At 46.0% G+C, this 16,607-nt stretch overlaps 1 pseudogene; it reads right to left on the bottom strand.

The window, feature by feature from the left end:
- Positions 1-9,322: 9,322 nt before the first annotated feature.
- LOC144154895 (uncharacterized) lies at positions 9,323-10,536 on the bottom strand (annotated as a pseudogene).
- Positions 10,537-16,607: the final 6,071 nt, after the last annotated feature.

Genomic DNA, 16,607 nt, shown 5'->3' with positions numbered 1-16,607 from the left:
GAAAAAGACCGAAGTACAACGTCATGTCATAAACGCTGAAGGCCAGGTACTAAAAGGGGAAGAAGTGGTATTTCACATACGCTCATTGATACAAGAGAAGTTTAGAAGAACGGAAAGAGGACTACAGCATTTAGAGAGTGGGGCAACTGAAGTTCGTACAAATAGAGAGATAAAGTTGGAGAATGTAAACTGAAAAAAAGTCGAAGAAAATGTTCCAGCTAATAGGGCAACAAGGACGGATGAAATTCCTATACGGCTGGTCAACCTACTGGGTCCAAAAAGCAAGGCACAACTGATTCGAGCAATCGAAAAAGTGATAAAAACTAAGCAAGTGCCAGCCAACTGGCGTAAGAGCAGGATGAAGATGATATATAAAGGTAAAGGAGACAGGGCTGATGCCAATTCGTACAGGCCTATTACAGTTATCTCAGTGGCATACAGGCTAGCAATGCAAGCCATAAAAGCATAACTACAGACGTGGATAGAGGGGAACAGCATACTGGGAGAACTACAAAATGGTTTCAGACGAGACAGACGCTTAGAGGACAATTTATTTGTCCTAACCCAATGCATAGAGGTGTCAATGGCTCAGCAGCGACCACTGTGGATAGCATTTCTCGATATTAAGGGAGCCTACGACAACGTAAATAGAGAACTTCTATGGAGCATACTTGAGCGGGAGGGATTAGGTCAGGACTTTATACAGCTGTTACAGGGAATTTACAATGAGAGCGAGGTGCAAATTACCTGGGAGGACAAAAAGTGCACGGAATCGGTAGTCACAAATAGAGGTTTAAAGCAGGGTTGTCCTCTGTCGCCATTGCTGTTCATGCTGTACATGGCTAGACTAGAAAGAAAGCTTGAAGGCACTAAAATAGGTTTCACTCTATTTTATAGCCGCAAAAGACAGGAAGTGGAACAACATATCCCGGGATTGATATATGCAGATGACATATAGTACTACTAGCAGATAGCAAACAGTGTCTGCAACAGCTCACAGATATCTGCGGGGAAGAAGCCACTGAACTGGAGTGTACATGCTGTACACTCATGCTGTCCTTTGTCGCCATTGTATCCTTTGTATCCTTGCTGTACATGACTAAACTAGAAAGAAGCTTGAAGGCACTAAAATAGGTTTCACTCTATGTTATAGCCGCAAAGGACAGGAAGTGGAACAACATATCCCGGGATTGATATATGCAGATGACATATAGTCGGGAGTTCTAGTTTTTAATGACAACGCCCGTAACGAATCGGTGTTCGTTCGAAAAGGAGAAATACCGTGGGTAACGGAATACAAATATCTGGGCATATTCATGTTAAACGAAGGTCAGGCGTATCTAAAAACTCACGAGGAGCATTTAAGAATGAAAGGCAGAAGAAACGCCTCTATCATGAAGCACAGAGCACTGTGGGGATATAACATATATGAAGTAGTGAGAGGAATCTGGAAGGGAGTAATGGTACCAGCACTCACCTTTTCAAACGCAGTAGTGTGTGTCAAATCAGAGATTTAATCAGGGCTAGAAGTAAATCAGAGGGCCGTAGGTCGATTGACATTAGGAGCACACAGTAAAACAACAAATGAGGCAGTGCAGGGAGACATGGGATGGGCATCCTTCGAAGTGAGAGAAGCACAGAGCAAAATATGTTTTGAAGAACGACTTAGAAATATGGATGATCAGAGATGGGCGGCCAAAGTGTTACGGTATCTTTACATGAAAAGCGTGGACACACAGTGGAGGAAAAGAACCAGAAGGCTCAGGACAAAGTATATGAAACCTGGAAGTGTAGGGGAAACGACAAAGGCAATAAAAAATGAAGTGAAAGAAACAGAGACAACGACCTGGAAAAAGAGGATGAATGCGAAGACGTCCTTAGATATCTACAGGATCGGGAAGCAGGAGATCACAAGGGAAAAATTATTCGATAATACCAAAGGGAGTGCATTGCGTTTTAAAGCCCGGGCGAGTTGCTTACGGACAAAAACGCTTATCCGCGAGCCGGTACAGGAAGAACTATGCGCAGGCTGCGGAAATGAGCCAGAAACCATGCGACATATTGTAACGGAGTGCAAAAGTATATATCCGTCCAGTCCTCAGTGATGGAGCCATCAAGCTTCCGGAAGCCCTTGGCTTTAAGGTTAGCGGAAAAGTGAATTGGACAGCAGTGGAGGTTAGTAAAAGAAGGTTAGAATGTTGGTGGGAAAAGAGCAGAGAACAAACTGAAGACATGTGAACAAAGTCAGGTTAGCACAAAAATTTCGTAAAAGTATTTTCTTTTTATTTTGATATTATTATTTTTTTATTTATTTCGTTTGTAATTTTTGGCGAGGTGATTGTACAGTGGCGTTGCGACTAAGGCCGCTGTGCAACGCCACCCCGTTACAAAGGGGAAGACACTAAGCATCATAATCATCACGTTCGCTGCGACGGCGGCGGAATATGGAGCACGCATGTATTCGCGTGCATCACCACATCGAGAAAGCCTCTTTGATAGCCATTCTACGTGGTCGCGCAAATTGAGATACAGTGAATGTCGTATTTTTCAGAACTACTAAAATCGACGTTTACAATTGACTGGGCAGGCTTTGACAGCCGAATATAGCCGGCTGGCTCGGAAACTTATAAAGCACATCAGAGAATTGTGGACTGGTAACTGGTAAACACGCATTTTATTTTCGACGTGCTCGCTACAAACAGACGAAAACTGCTCACTTTTGGCGAATTTCTCATCATCCGTTCAAAATTACAAAGGCTCGAAGCGATCAACTTTCTTTGCTCAATGGCCCTTGCCTTTCGCTGCTAGTTTTTTTGTGCGTGTGAAGAAATTGAAGCATTTTTTTTCGACTGGTCTCCGGAAAAGCGTTTTCGACCTTCAATTATGCTGTTACGTGAGGCAGTTGAGCTTTAAGTGCTTCTTCCTTTCACGAAAACCTAGGCATCTTCTCCTTCTTCAATGCCTTCGTGTAAAAGTGCAGCTAGAGGACCAAAACGAATTTGATAGTCATGGACGGGAAGAGTGGCAGGCTTCTTCAGTATGTCAGATGCTTCGTAAATGCTTCCAATATCTGGAAGGGTACGTGTACGGGCATTGGCTTTATCCTGCGCAGTGCGACACACGCTGTAAGCCACTGTGAAGGGCGAAACAGTCAGCGTGTGGTTTCGCCCATGTTGCCGAAGTAGGGTAAAGTTCTCGACAGAAAAGGAGCATCATCATCACAGGGGAGTCATCATCCCTAGCGTTTTTATTGCTGGGTGGGGCCGCGGGTTCGCTTCTCGCTTGACACTTCCTGTTCGGGGAAGTTGTTTCGGTTGGTACTTCGGAAGATTGCAAATTGCGTGGGCACAGCTTCCGGGGGCAACCGGGGACTGCCCGTGTAGATTGAGACTACTTCTCCGTTCAAGGTATGTTCAATGTGCCGGGAGATGTACCTTTCGCCGAAGTGTAGCTCGCACACAGCGGTGTTTTCCTTGAGCCGCTTCTCAGTACGTGGTATTGCTCGTCGCCACTGCGCCAATACCGACGCGTGTCATTCGGAACGCCAAACAACTACACTTTTTTTTTGCAGGACTTATACACCGTACAGCGGCCCGGAACAAAACTTTGGCTCTGCTTTTGCGGAACTAATGCACCTTTAAACTTGCTACGGCACAGGAAACAAGCGGTGCTTCTCTCTGGTCATAGCGGCAATCGCATTGAAGACGATCCGCGCTTGCCTCACCAGGCGACGTGATGATGATGATGATTAAAGGCCTCCCCTTTGAATTGGGGTGACGGCGTGCGCCATCTAGCCTATCTTAGTAGTTTGAATTTAAATTTAGTCCCTCAACTCGGATTTCTTTTTAATTATGTCCTGCCAAGACCATAGAGTTTCTCACTAGCTAATATTGAGAAACTCTATGGCCAAGACCCCTGGCTGAGATGACATTTGATCGACTTCCCTGCTTTTTTACCACCAATACTCTAGCCACTGCTTAGTAATACCTACTGCGGACCAGTTAATGCTTCCATCAACTGCGAAGCCCAGTGCCTCAGGAAGTAGGACTTTCCCCCCAATTCTATCCGGCTGAATCTTTCGGCATTCTATTACTATGTGGTTGATTGTTTCTTTATCCCTGCCGCATCCCACACATGCATAGCTCGGCAAAACTGGATGCCACGCACTCACACTCACTCAAAAAATATATTTATCCTAACGCACTCACTCGCACTCGCACTCGCCACTCCACCCTCACTACGCGCACTCACTCGCACTCACGCTCGCCACTCCGCCCTTATATACTACTCACACTCACTCGCGCTCACGCTGGCCACTCGTCCCCACCACTCGCACACACTCACGTTCACACTCACCACTCCGCTCTCACAACTCGCACTCACTCTCGCTCACGCTCACCCCTCCACCCTCACCACTCGCACTCACTCCCGCTCACGCTCTCCACTCGTCCCCACCCCTCGCACTTACTGGCGCTCACGCTCACCCCTCCGCCCCACCATTCGCGCGCACGCTCGCCACTCAGGCATCACTACTCGCACTCACTCCCGTTCACGCTCACCACTCGACGTCACCATTCGCACTCACTCGCACTCACGCTCGCCACTCCGCCCTCACCACTCTCACTCACTCCCGCTCACGCTCGCCACTCGTCCTCACCACTCGCACTCACTCGCTCTCACGCTCACCACTCGTCGTCACAACTCGCACTCACTCACGCTCACCACTCACCCCCACCGCTGACACTCACTCGCGCTCACGCTCACCACTCATCGTCACCACTCGCACTCATCCGCGCTCACGCTCACCACTCGCATTCGCCGCTTACACTCCCTCGCACTCGCACTCACCACTTGCAATGGCCACTCACACTCACTCGCAATCACCACTCGCTTCCTCCACTCACACGCACTTTCCACTGCCATCACCCACTCAGGCTCATTCACAACCACCGCTAATTCACATTCCAACTGACTTTGTTTTTTTTTTGTATCTTTGTAACTTTGTTTATTTTATATAATCTGAATAAAATTTATGTTCGCAGGGGCAACACGCATGGCGTGAGTGGCGTTTTTCATTCCGCAATGTCCCTTCGCAGATACCCTTCTTCACTCAAATTGAATGTTCGGCACGTCATTCTTCGAATTCACACACTAGGCCACTTCGATTGCTCATTCGAAAGCACTGTGGCGATGACGCCCTACGGGGACTTTTTCAAGTGTAGAATCGTGCGCGCATTGATAGGGCTTTTAGGAATATCTGTGCACTTCTTTATATCTGTTCGTTTATATCTGTTCGTTTATATTCTGTACGTTTCTAGCCAGCATGAACATCAAATTAAGGGAAACAATGTTTTGGGGAAATCCACAATTCTATGCAATTCCACCATGGGTAAAACCGTTTTTTTTTTCCAGCTCAAAGTAGTGGTGACGACCTTTTGCTTTCAAAGTACGGTGCAGACTACTTTAACGTATGTTATTGGAGCCGAAAACATTGGCACCGTGTGGGGTTCCCTACTATAATCAAAGCATGTACATACCAAGCCACTAGCACAACCTGCCTTTCAAGAATTCTTTGTTAACCACCACTCAAGCACACGGCCTGGTTTTTATGTCAAAACTTCAATTTGTTTGACACAAGCTGCTGCTGCACTGTTTCTCTAAATCGCGGCCGCAGCTTCTTTCTTACTTTTTTGGTTGTGAGGCTGCAAGTTGGCCATTTGACCACGCTGAGACACCAGCCGAGCGTGCGCGCCGTGCGTCGGCGTCCCGCGCTTACTTTCCATGTGTTTTTGAAAGCCAAGAAAGAAAGTGATTTCAAATTGTTTAAAGTCGTAAGAAATAATGTTAGCGCAGATATGAGAAAAGCCAAATGCCAATATTACACGCATAGGTTTCATACGGCCGGAAACACCCGCATTATGTGGCTAACAGTCAAAGAAATAGTCTCTAAATCTCCACAAGCCAAAAAAGTTTAATTTAAATCTGACAATTTAACTGAACTTGAGATTTCAGATTTATTTAATGAACATTTTATTAATGTTGGGGCGCCTACTAAGGACACTGCCGAGGTCCCATGCGAGCAGTTCATCACAAAATGTTGTCCAAAATTCATGTTTTTATCTCCTACCGACAAATCTGAAATCCTTCAGAGAATCTTTTCGTTGAAGGACAGCTGTGCCGCAGGTGCGGACGGTATTAAACCTAAAGCACTAAAGGCTGTTGCCGAGGGATTAAGTGTTCCCCTTGTGCGTATATGCAACCTTATTCTTTCTCAAGGAGTGTTCCCGGAGAAAATGAAACTTGCTCGTGTGACAGCTATACATAAAGGAGGCCCAATGAACAATTTAAATAACTATCGACCGATTTCCGTGCTCTCAGTGTTTGAAAAAATCGCAGAACGTCTTCTAAACAAAAGACTAACAGCGTTATTGTCCTTAAACAATATTTTATTAGCTGAGCAATTTGGTTTTCAAAAGAAAAAATCCACTGAGGTGGCACTTCTCAGAATTAAAGAGCAAATTCTAGAAAACATTGAGGTGAAAGCACTCACACTAGGCATATTTCTACATTTAGGAAAAGCATTCGATAGCGTTCAACATGATGTGCTTTTACGGAAACTTCCGTATTATGGAGTCAGAGTTGTCGCATGGTCGCTCATTAAAAGTTACTTAACGTCCAGGTCCCAGTATACAGTAATAAATGGCATTAAATCAGGCACAAAGTACATTCAGTATGGGGCACCCCAAGGATCGATTCTCGGTCCAGTTCTGTTTCTCTTTTATATTAACGACATTTCAAATCTTCAGGGCACATAAAAACTTTTATTGTACGCAGACGAGACAAATGTCTCCTTCTCTGGTATGCATATTCAAGACCTCTATAAAAAAGCGAATCTTTGGTTGGTAAATTTAGGTGTTTGGCTCAGATCAAACGGGCTAGAATTAAATGTAGATAAACAAAATACCTCGTACTCAGACCAAAAGGGACACAAATTCCAACAAACCTGATGTTAAACTTTAATAACAAAAGCATCTTACAGTCTGAGACAATTTGTTTCCTTGGTGTAACATTTCATGAAAACATTTCATGGACACCACACATAACTTCCCTTACAAAAAACCTATGTCGAGCTGTGGGTGCATTAAACCGGCTGAGATACTACTTGCCTACGAGTGTAAAACGTTAAGCTTATTACGCGCTTTTTCATTCCCGATTAAATTATTGCTCTTTTGTGTGGTTCACTACAACGCAAACAAACCTAAATAACCTTACGATACTTAAAAAAACGAGCCATACGAGCAATTGCAAACCTAAAGTATTCTGCAAGCTGCGCAGCATATTTTAACAAGCATGAAATACTACCAGTACGGCAACCTTACACTCAAAAATTACCTCTAGAAGTACCCCTCCAGTATAATGCTAATGAGACATTGTTTGAGTTGAACTATCATGTACATAGAAGTCCGTATGAACTGAGAACGTGCTTGCTAGAACAATTCCGTTCTCGGACAGGCTATGGGGATCAAAGGTTAAAATGGTAGATTCCTCACCTCCTCAACCAGTACCCTGATATTCTTGATCTCATTCGATATCGTAGCCCAAGCAAAGTATCTAAAGTTATGAAAGAAAAATTGTTGAGGCAAATAAAAATTACCGGTGACAGCTTGTTAGCGCTCTAATTTTGTCACTTTCCATGGTGCCTGAAGGATGTGTGCATTGTGATTTCTTTGTTTTGTTGGTTCCGATATCAGATTTGTGTTCATGTTTTTGTTCTGGTGTGATTACGCCAGTGTGCACCTTTTATTTTGGCGAACGTATGTAACCCGCTTTTTGTATTTTTTGTTTTGTTTGTTTATTTTTGTTACCTTCTTCCTCTAATTGTTGTTCCTTGTGATCCCGCTGCTCCTCTGATTGTTACGGGTGGCAGGGCCCCGTCAGGCCGTTTTGTTTGCCTTTTGCCATGCCATCAAAGGCAGTTTTGAATTGTCTAAAATAAATGGATACAACAACAACTACTACTTTGCTGGCCCCTAGTAGGAGGCTAGGTCTTGCTGATTTCCATGCAAAAGTGGAAATAGGTGGTTTCAGGACCATCTTCCGGGTGGCACCATGAAATTAAGAAGAGCACAAGAAAAGCGTCTGAAAATTATTTATTGCCTAGTAATATGAAGCACGTGCTCAGCACTAAACATTTCTGCATAATGACGCTACATGCTGTGGCGTAGACAAGGATGACGTTGGCTGTCGAAAAAATAAATCTTGTTGGAGCGAACTTGCGCACAGCGATAAACCAGAAGGAAGTACAAACGTTGAAGAAGTAGATAGCAAAGTGACATGCACAGGCGAGCTTCGCCTTATAACTTGCCGCGGCATTTCCTAACCGCGCATTTATCCTGAATGCTTTCGTTTCTAGAAACCACTAGTCAAATCCAGAACATTGTCAATCAAACAAGCACAGTCCGGGATAGCCGCCACAGGGCTACACCCTTTTCCTATTAACAAAGGTTTCCGGTGGGGCATGCGAAACAAGGGTTTTGCCCGACACACAGAACAAGACATCCGGGCGTAGCCACGTACGGGCTGGCGACAAAACATTTCCCACGCGCAAACAAACCGACACACATGAAATGAAGACAAATCTGTTGTAACAGTTTTCCGTGCCTTATACAACAAGCCTAAGCAAGTCTGAAACCATAAAGACAATTCACCAAGAAGGCCATCAAGCTATGTTAATTGATGGCGATCGCTCGGCGTACGCTCCTTTTGCCTCGATGTGGCTTTAGCGGCGCTCCGTCTTTGTGCCTCAATGATGTATTCCGGCTCACGTATAGGAAGTCCACGGCTTCTCCTCGGGTCAACAAGCTCTGACAGCAAACAGTGCATGTAAAACGTCTCTAGACGGGTCAACATCTCGTTTTCCAAAACACTCGGTCCCTGCTTATTGTCTCAACGTGGAGACCGTCTCTTGTCCGGACAGCAAACAAACATTTTCCCGGTCGCAAATATTCAGCTTACTGCGTACTCCTTACTGCGTACTCCTTCTTACTGCGTACTCCTTCCAGTGGGGTGAGGTCTCTCGCTGCATACGGACACTTGATTTCGACCAGCGTGTCGTCACCAACCAGTCCGTCTGGCGTGGCACCAAGAAAAGGGCGCTTACGGTCTACGAAAAGCCCACACTCCTTTGCAACGACGTCATATGTGGCTTCGAGTTGTCGGAGTGCGATGGACTCATGGTTTTTGCCGTGCCTTATAGCGTTCGATGTGATGTGCTTGTACAGCATATCTCCGACAGTTCGCCCGCATCCCGTCGAAGGCTTCATCTTGCAAACAGGACCGAAGAGTGATGCTGTCAAGCACTTGCGTCTCTCGTGTTTCTAAACAATGGAACCACTTTGCCCAGTTGTTGCTTTTTGCAGTTAGTCGGTGTCTTCTTCGGAAAGTGCAAGAGAGTGAACAAAATTGTCCGCAGCTATTTGAAAGGCATCTGGCTCCATGTCTGGCAGCTTCCGTAATCCGCGTCAGCACCTTGTGAGCGTTGTTGCGTGCCTTTAAGAGGCTGGGCAGACGGTGCTTTATTCTTACGCGGCCTTTTGCGCCTCTCAGCCTGGCGGCGCACGGATGCTTTTGCAAAAGAGCTCGTGTATCTGCCGCCCTTTCTCCCGCTAACTTGTGCAGCTATGCTGACATGGTAGGCGCCCTGGGAGTTGAAGGACAGAGACGCTGCAAAACACCTTGTCTCGTAGGAGCCTTTTAACGAATAATTTATACGCTTTCCACCAACAAACTTTGCAACCACGGAGTTGTAATGCTCAGCAGCGTGGTTGTCAACGTCTTGTATAAGACTCGTGGAATTTCCTGCAACTCGGCTCATGGCAACAACAATCTCGTCGAACACACCAGTGCGAACCAATTCTGGCACCAAATTCTCTTCCCCCTGCTTACTCCCCGAGTAGCAGTACCCGGCACACTTGCGATGATCACCAAACACGTGGTTCGGACCATTTTTGATGTCACCAATTAGGTGCTCCGTTTTTTCGCGCAACGAATTGTTCTCCGCCGCTCTCACCTTGATGGCTGTGGCTACCCCGTGTCTGAGCCGAACAGAGGCTTGTTGGATGGAGTTTTTGACATGTTGAGGCAAACTTTGCGGGTGCTTTCTTTGTGCAATGTCGTGAATATTACCCGAATAGTTGCGGAGGATGTGATTACGGCACTCAATTTTTTCTACTCTTTGATTTCCATACGGCGCTGCGCTGCAACAATCGCTTTGTATGTGCTTGAGTCTCCATCCGCAATCAACCGCATGAATTTCACACTGTGGATCTTGACGCTTTTTCTGAATCCTTCTACACGTATACTTTGCTCCATGCTTGTAGAACTTCCCTGCCAGTTTTTGTGGCACTTATATGCTCCCTGGGGTGGGTCCTCTCCTGGTGGCGCTCGAGCACACGTCGCGCAAACTTTGTTTCTGACGCCGATATGGAGAACTTTTCCGGTCCTATGGCCGATGACGGCAGCCTGAAAAAATAGCATGATATACATTAGTGGATTTGCACCCAGGAACAAATAGGTCCATGAGAAAAAAAAATTAAGGCCATTCGACTCAATGTGAAAGCTGTCGGAAGTGCAGAGCAGTGATTCGCCAGAATGGGCTGCGGCGCCGTTATCCGCTCACTGCTACCACCCAATGCAATTCAAATTTCCCGCCTTCGCAGTGCTCGCACGCCTCCTGCCTGGAACTGCGCCAGCGGGAGTTCTGTTCTTTTTTAAGTGCGAATCTTTGTATTCGTGTCGGATCTAATTTTGGCAACGTTTGTGTTCCCGCATTGTTGTCTTTTCGACAGACAATGGTTCACTTTTGCACACGGGGAACAGTTATTCTATTTGGGACCACCTTCTACGCCAATGAGGAAACTGTGTTAAATAACACCAAAGCTCCCCATTAGCAGTAAAATAAAGTGTGACAGTACTAGACCAAGTTCTGGTTTCGCTCATTTTTGAATGCACTTTATAAGCGACCCCAAACCATCCACCGCCGGCGGCGGCGGCGTCAGCAGTGCTCCTCTATATTTGAAAAAGAAACAGCATCCGGCGCCAGGTTTCGATCCGAGGACTTTGCGGCCGCAGCGCGACGCTCTACCGACCAAGCCACGGACGCGACGCTGATATCAGTGTTAGTGACGCGCCTTATATCTTTAACGCATTCAAACTACGTCGTCAGCGGCGTGCGTTGGCGACTCAGCGGCGTTATAGCGGCTTGATAACTGCGTGGTGTACACGTGATACTACAAACCCGATGGAAGAGATGGAAGAGAAGGCGGCGAGGCGGTGGGCTGCGGGGGCCGAGCGCAAGCGCCGCAAGCGGGCCGACAACCGTGCATTCGCACTTTCACATTCTCCCCCTCGGGGAAATGCGGGGGAATTTTTTTTGTGTTTGCTTTTCCTCCCGCGCGTGCCGGTGTTGCCCTGCCACTATTTTCGCTTGCTGTCGTAAAAACCAATTCAACAAGCGTTCCTAACTAAATGAACGCTGGCGCTGCCGGTTAATTACGTATATTTTGCCTCAGATCTACCTGCACTTTTCTTTGCGCTAAACAGGGTGATGTAAGATGTATGACAAGCGCCAGCCGTTCGCGAGTTTCGGACGCTTATGACTGTATAAACCGCTTGGCTTTCGAAGCCTCTGGGTTCCGCCGCGACGACAGCCGCTACGACGGAATGCCGTGCGGCTATACTTGGGTCCAGCGAGCGAGCTACGACGACAAGGCGAGCGCCTAATTGTGCTCGGCACTTAAAAATCGGGAATTCAGGAGAGTTAATCGCATAGAACCATATTGCTTCAAGGTCAGCCTAGGTAAACTATTTGTGCACTGTCTGAACGTTTGGACACAGGTTTATCTTGGTTTTATTGAAATTTTTGTCTCAGTCTTCCCCGCTCACTTTTACGTACTTGCTGCTTGGTGAACCTGTAAAACGCGTTACCGTAGTGCGCGATTTGGGCGTAATGATGGATGCGAAACTGCTCTTTAACGCGCATGTGAACTATCTGACCAACTCCTGTCTCCGTACGCTTGGCGTAATTTCCCGCGCGACCAGGGATTTCACCGACCGTTCATGCTTTGTTTCACTGTATCGCGCTCTCATTTTGCCCAAGCTCGACTTTGCTAGTGCAATTTGGAATTGTTTAAGCCCTTCGTCCTCCCTTCGACTAGAAAGGATTCAGAAGCGCTTTACTAGAACCGTATTTTCTCGCCACTCACCTATGAGCCGATATGAGCACGGTGGGCTTCTGAAGATCCTGAATTTAAATGAGCTATCAGCGAGGCGCTCCAGGCGGGACCTGGCTTTTCTGTTTAATTGTATTCACTCGAAGTTCGACTGCCCTTGCCTCGTAAGCTCTGTCCATCTGTGAGTGCCAGGCAGACCACTACGGCCGCATGGATGCTTTGATGTAGACAGATCAATGAGTTTGGCACCAGCCAGCCGGTGCCAGCTCACCTATAACAGTCTGTTTCCATCTCCCATAGACGTTTTTTGCAGCGATTTGGTACTGTTTAAGCGCTCTCTGAAATGTATGATATTTTGAATACGCATGCTGTGGAGAGGTCGCTCCTGCACTTCTCTCCCTGCTCTCGTGTTTCCTCACATACAGCACTACCTTGCCTATCTTCGTACGTGTTCGTACGTTCCTTCCCATGTTCGTACGTTCTCCTGTGCATACTCCAGGCACATCTTCCGAGCCTTTACCGTTCAAAAATGTTTGCGTCTCCTTTCGATAACACTACACTTTTGTATATATCTATCTGCACTTCCACATTTACCAATTTCTGATTTATACGCTGCCCATATTTGTACTGTTTGTATTCCTTGTATCCATGTATTCCTTTGTATTCCTTGTTTGTATTCCTTGTATCCATGTATGTTGCCTGTTCGTATTCTTTGTACCTATGTATGCGGTGCATCACCCGAGAAGGCCCTGTGCTGTTGATGAGCACTTCAAATAAATAAATAAATAAATAAATAAATAAATAAATAAATAAATAAATAAATAAATAAATAAATAAATAAATAAATAAATAAATAAATAAATAAATAAATAAATAAATAAATAAATAAATAAAGTGTGAAGCGCGGCAGTGTTTGACAAAGATTCCCGCTGCAGAATTCAGCCACAATAACACATTGTATTTACATGGTCAGACGAAACTATTTGCAAGCAGCCATAACGGATCCCATGCTGGCTGCCCCCGCTCACGTTCCCTTCATCGTCGATCGTTGGCAACACAGCGGTATGGCCTACTGCCCTACTCTTCGTCTTGTCGTGACAACATAGTAATGCAGAAATTAGAATATCCGTCAAGTATGAACAGCGGCTCACGCCCTTTGCACTCTCAGAAATATAACATAACAACTGTCCTTTGCAAACGGAACCGTTTAACTTGTCACGCGAAGTGCGCTCCGAGAGTTTAATTTCACGTTCAACCCGTCGTGGTGGCTAGATTAGCCAAGGCTAGATTAGCCAAGGCTTTGTGCGGCTGAGCATCCTGGACACGTAACTTGGTTTGTCAGAGGAACGCTAAGAACAAAAATTCCCGACTTTACCACATTTCTGCACGTAAAATATGCCCAGGTTGTCTAAAGTAATCTCTGGCGCTCCACCACGGCGCGCATCACCAGCCAGGGCATGAAACCCTAGAATTTTGATGAAGTTGTCATATGAGCATGTCAACGAGAGAGGCAGACAATTTAGTTTACACCACTAGGTAGTAGCTAATAAGGTAATCGATGTCGTGCCAAAATACAGGCACGATATCGTTTTTTGGCTTCATTGCATGGCCAGATGCGGTCGCACACCACAACAAGTGACGTAGGTTCTACAACGCTAAGCCCTAGACGCTTATTCACGGCTTCGGATAGTAATCGTTGCTGTAAGTAATGTGGCTAGCTTGCTAATGAAGCGTCGCCGGATAGTCGGATGAATCCCACCGTAAGTGTAGGCAGAAATGCTGCAATTTACAAATTTCTTCTATAAGTTCCCACTCAACCAACGAAATAGAATATACTGCTGCAGCGGCAATACTCTCAGGTTTACGCTATTACTTTTCATCTTTTGTGGAGGGGTGATTAATTCTACTTTTACTAATCTAACCAATAACTGCCGCGCCCAACGCAAATGTAACCACACCTCATAGTAAAAAACCAACATGAAAGTTTGTTTTCGCTAATGTTACTTACCACCCCTGATGAATCATCGAACTTGTTTTTGTAGGATCTTTTGCGCCACGCCCCATCTGCCACTACGGTTATAGTGGGCACACCGTCATCATCGACGTCACCACTCTCCCTAGCCAGTCTTGCTTCTTCAGCTCCTGCCTTCTTCATTTCTTCCCAGGCGACTTTGTTGATCACTTCGGAGAGGTCCCCTAGGTACTTATCGTACGTATGGGAGGACATGGCTGGGACATTGAGAGACGCTAGCAATTCGCAGAGGTTTGAAAAACCACAGCCAATACTCATGACGCCGGATATTGTGGCAGTGTTGACATCCATGCCATTCACTTGTTCGGGCCGTGGCGAATCAGTATCTACGGCAGCTTTTTGGCCGCACATCCTACACACAAAATCAGCGTACTCCGAAGTCCCTGCCTTTTTTCGGACACGCAGTTCATGTCCGCGAAGGTGCAACCGAAGGGATTGTGAGCGGAAATGTTCTGCAGGCTACGCAGGAAGTGCCCGATGTCCACAATGCGCCGTCCTTCCAGCTGAATTTCGTTGTCTGGCGGTGATGTCATGGTTGCCGAGGGAGTGGGTTGTTCACCGGCGGCAAAGGAGCAACACTTCGTGGGAGCGCAGGCAATTTCCTCTACTGTTGCGCTAGCGTTGATGCGGGAATCACACGTCCATAAAACTTCCGAAGTAGTTCCGGCAGTGCATGACGTGTCTTGTGTTTCTGGTCTGTCCTGGTCTGCTACAGCAGCTGAGTGACTTTCGGACTCGTAATTGTCGTCTTCAGTCGTCTGAGGAAAAGTTGTGCTGGGGTTCCCACTTCCTGCGAGTTCTCCGAAATACTCAGGTGAACAGGAATCTAGCAAATGTTCCTTGCACACGTTTCCTATGAGCGTCTTGCCTCGCTTGCGCTTGCCGAACTTGTTAGCCTTTCCTTGGCATCGTCAAATATATGTCGCGTTGCCGCTGCAAATAATATTAATAATAATAATCAATTATCAATCAATCATGCTTATATATTGTGCCCAGGAACAGCCTTGAGGCCTTAGTACTGGTGCACAGAGAGATACAAGTTCAAGGCAATGCACGGCAAACGAAGACAAGAGACGGAATGGTAATGTGCAGACGATAAAAAGATATAACAAGTAAAACATACCTTTGACAAATATATGGGTGACATAAGAAAAAAGAGAGAAGTAAAGCAACTTTGAAATTATATATGAACAGCGTATAAGTAGAAAACACTACAACACTTCGGATAATATACACTGTACACACAGTGAGTGAACACAAGAATGTTGACATGACACAACAGAACTGATAAACAGCCCACAGATTAAAACGACCACCCCTTATAACACAGATGGGCATGTAAACTTCTAACATCAAGCCTTAACATGAACAAAATAAAATTCCTTGGGCAGCAAACTTTGCAAAGAGCACGACAACGTAACAAGCGGGAAGCCCAACAAGCATCAAACTAAAAGTAAAAAGGTGAATTAGTTGCTATAAAAGAGCGAAATATACAGTATGTTTCTAATACTACTACTACTACTAATAATAATAATAACAATAATAATCATAACAATGTTATATCAATAGCCCTTCGAAAATGTGCTTACGAAAATCACGAAGCTACTAACCGAAATTGTTCTGCGTAAGGTAAGGAAGGCCGTTTCACCATAGAGTTTCTTAGTAAGTATACGAGAGAGGAAACTGCGTCTTGTAAGCCATGTCGTCGTGGGGGTTCATGGGAAGACACCCTTTTTGGCTTGGGCTTGGCATGACAATTGGATTCTTAAGCGGTTTTGGGGGATTTGCTTTCTTCACTATGCATTGACACGTTTACGAGCTACAAAGAAGCCGAAATCCTCCCTGTTCTGTGGTAGCCGTGTTCGGTGAAATAGCAGGCAGTGCGTGATCGCACCTGACGTTGCTCATGCCGCCGTCGAAGGACGCATGACTGAGCGGGTAATATGCCGCCGCGAAATTTGTAGCCGACGAAAAGAAGAAAAATTTCCCCGCATTTCCCCGAGGGGAAGAATGTGAAAGTGCGAATGCAGGAGTTGAATTTGCGCGGTTCGGTAATGTTCGCGAAAGAGAGATCACACACACACACACAACTACAAAGAAAGAAAGATGCATTTATTCACAGACACCTATTCGTGTTGTCGTTGTACTTGATTGCTAGAGCGGATCTCAGCTTTGAAATTTCGTGTCAGTACTCCTTTAAGCGGGTGCATTAGCCCTTCTCACGCCCGATTCCTGGCCAATCCCCCACGTGGGTATGTGCCATGTCAGCGGCCAGGCAGCGCGCGCCCATCTCCCCCCGTTGACAAGGAAGACGAGGAGATTCCTGGCCAATCCCCCACGTGGGT

Source organism: Haemaphysalis longicornis, unplaced genomic scaffold, assembly GCF_048455015.1.
Source record: "Haemaphysalis longicornis isolate Haplotype H1 unplaced genomic scaffold, Haemaphysalis longicornis Haplotype H1 scaffold_1, whole genome shotgun sequence".
Taxonomy (NCBI): domain Eukaryota; kingdom Metazoa; phylum Arthropoda; class Arachnida; order Ixodida; family Ixodidae; genus Haemaphysalis; species Haemaphysalis longicornis.
Note: the sequence above shows the minus strand (reverse complement) of the source record. Positions and strands in the feature narration are given on the sequence as shown.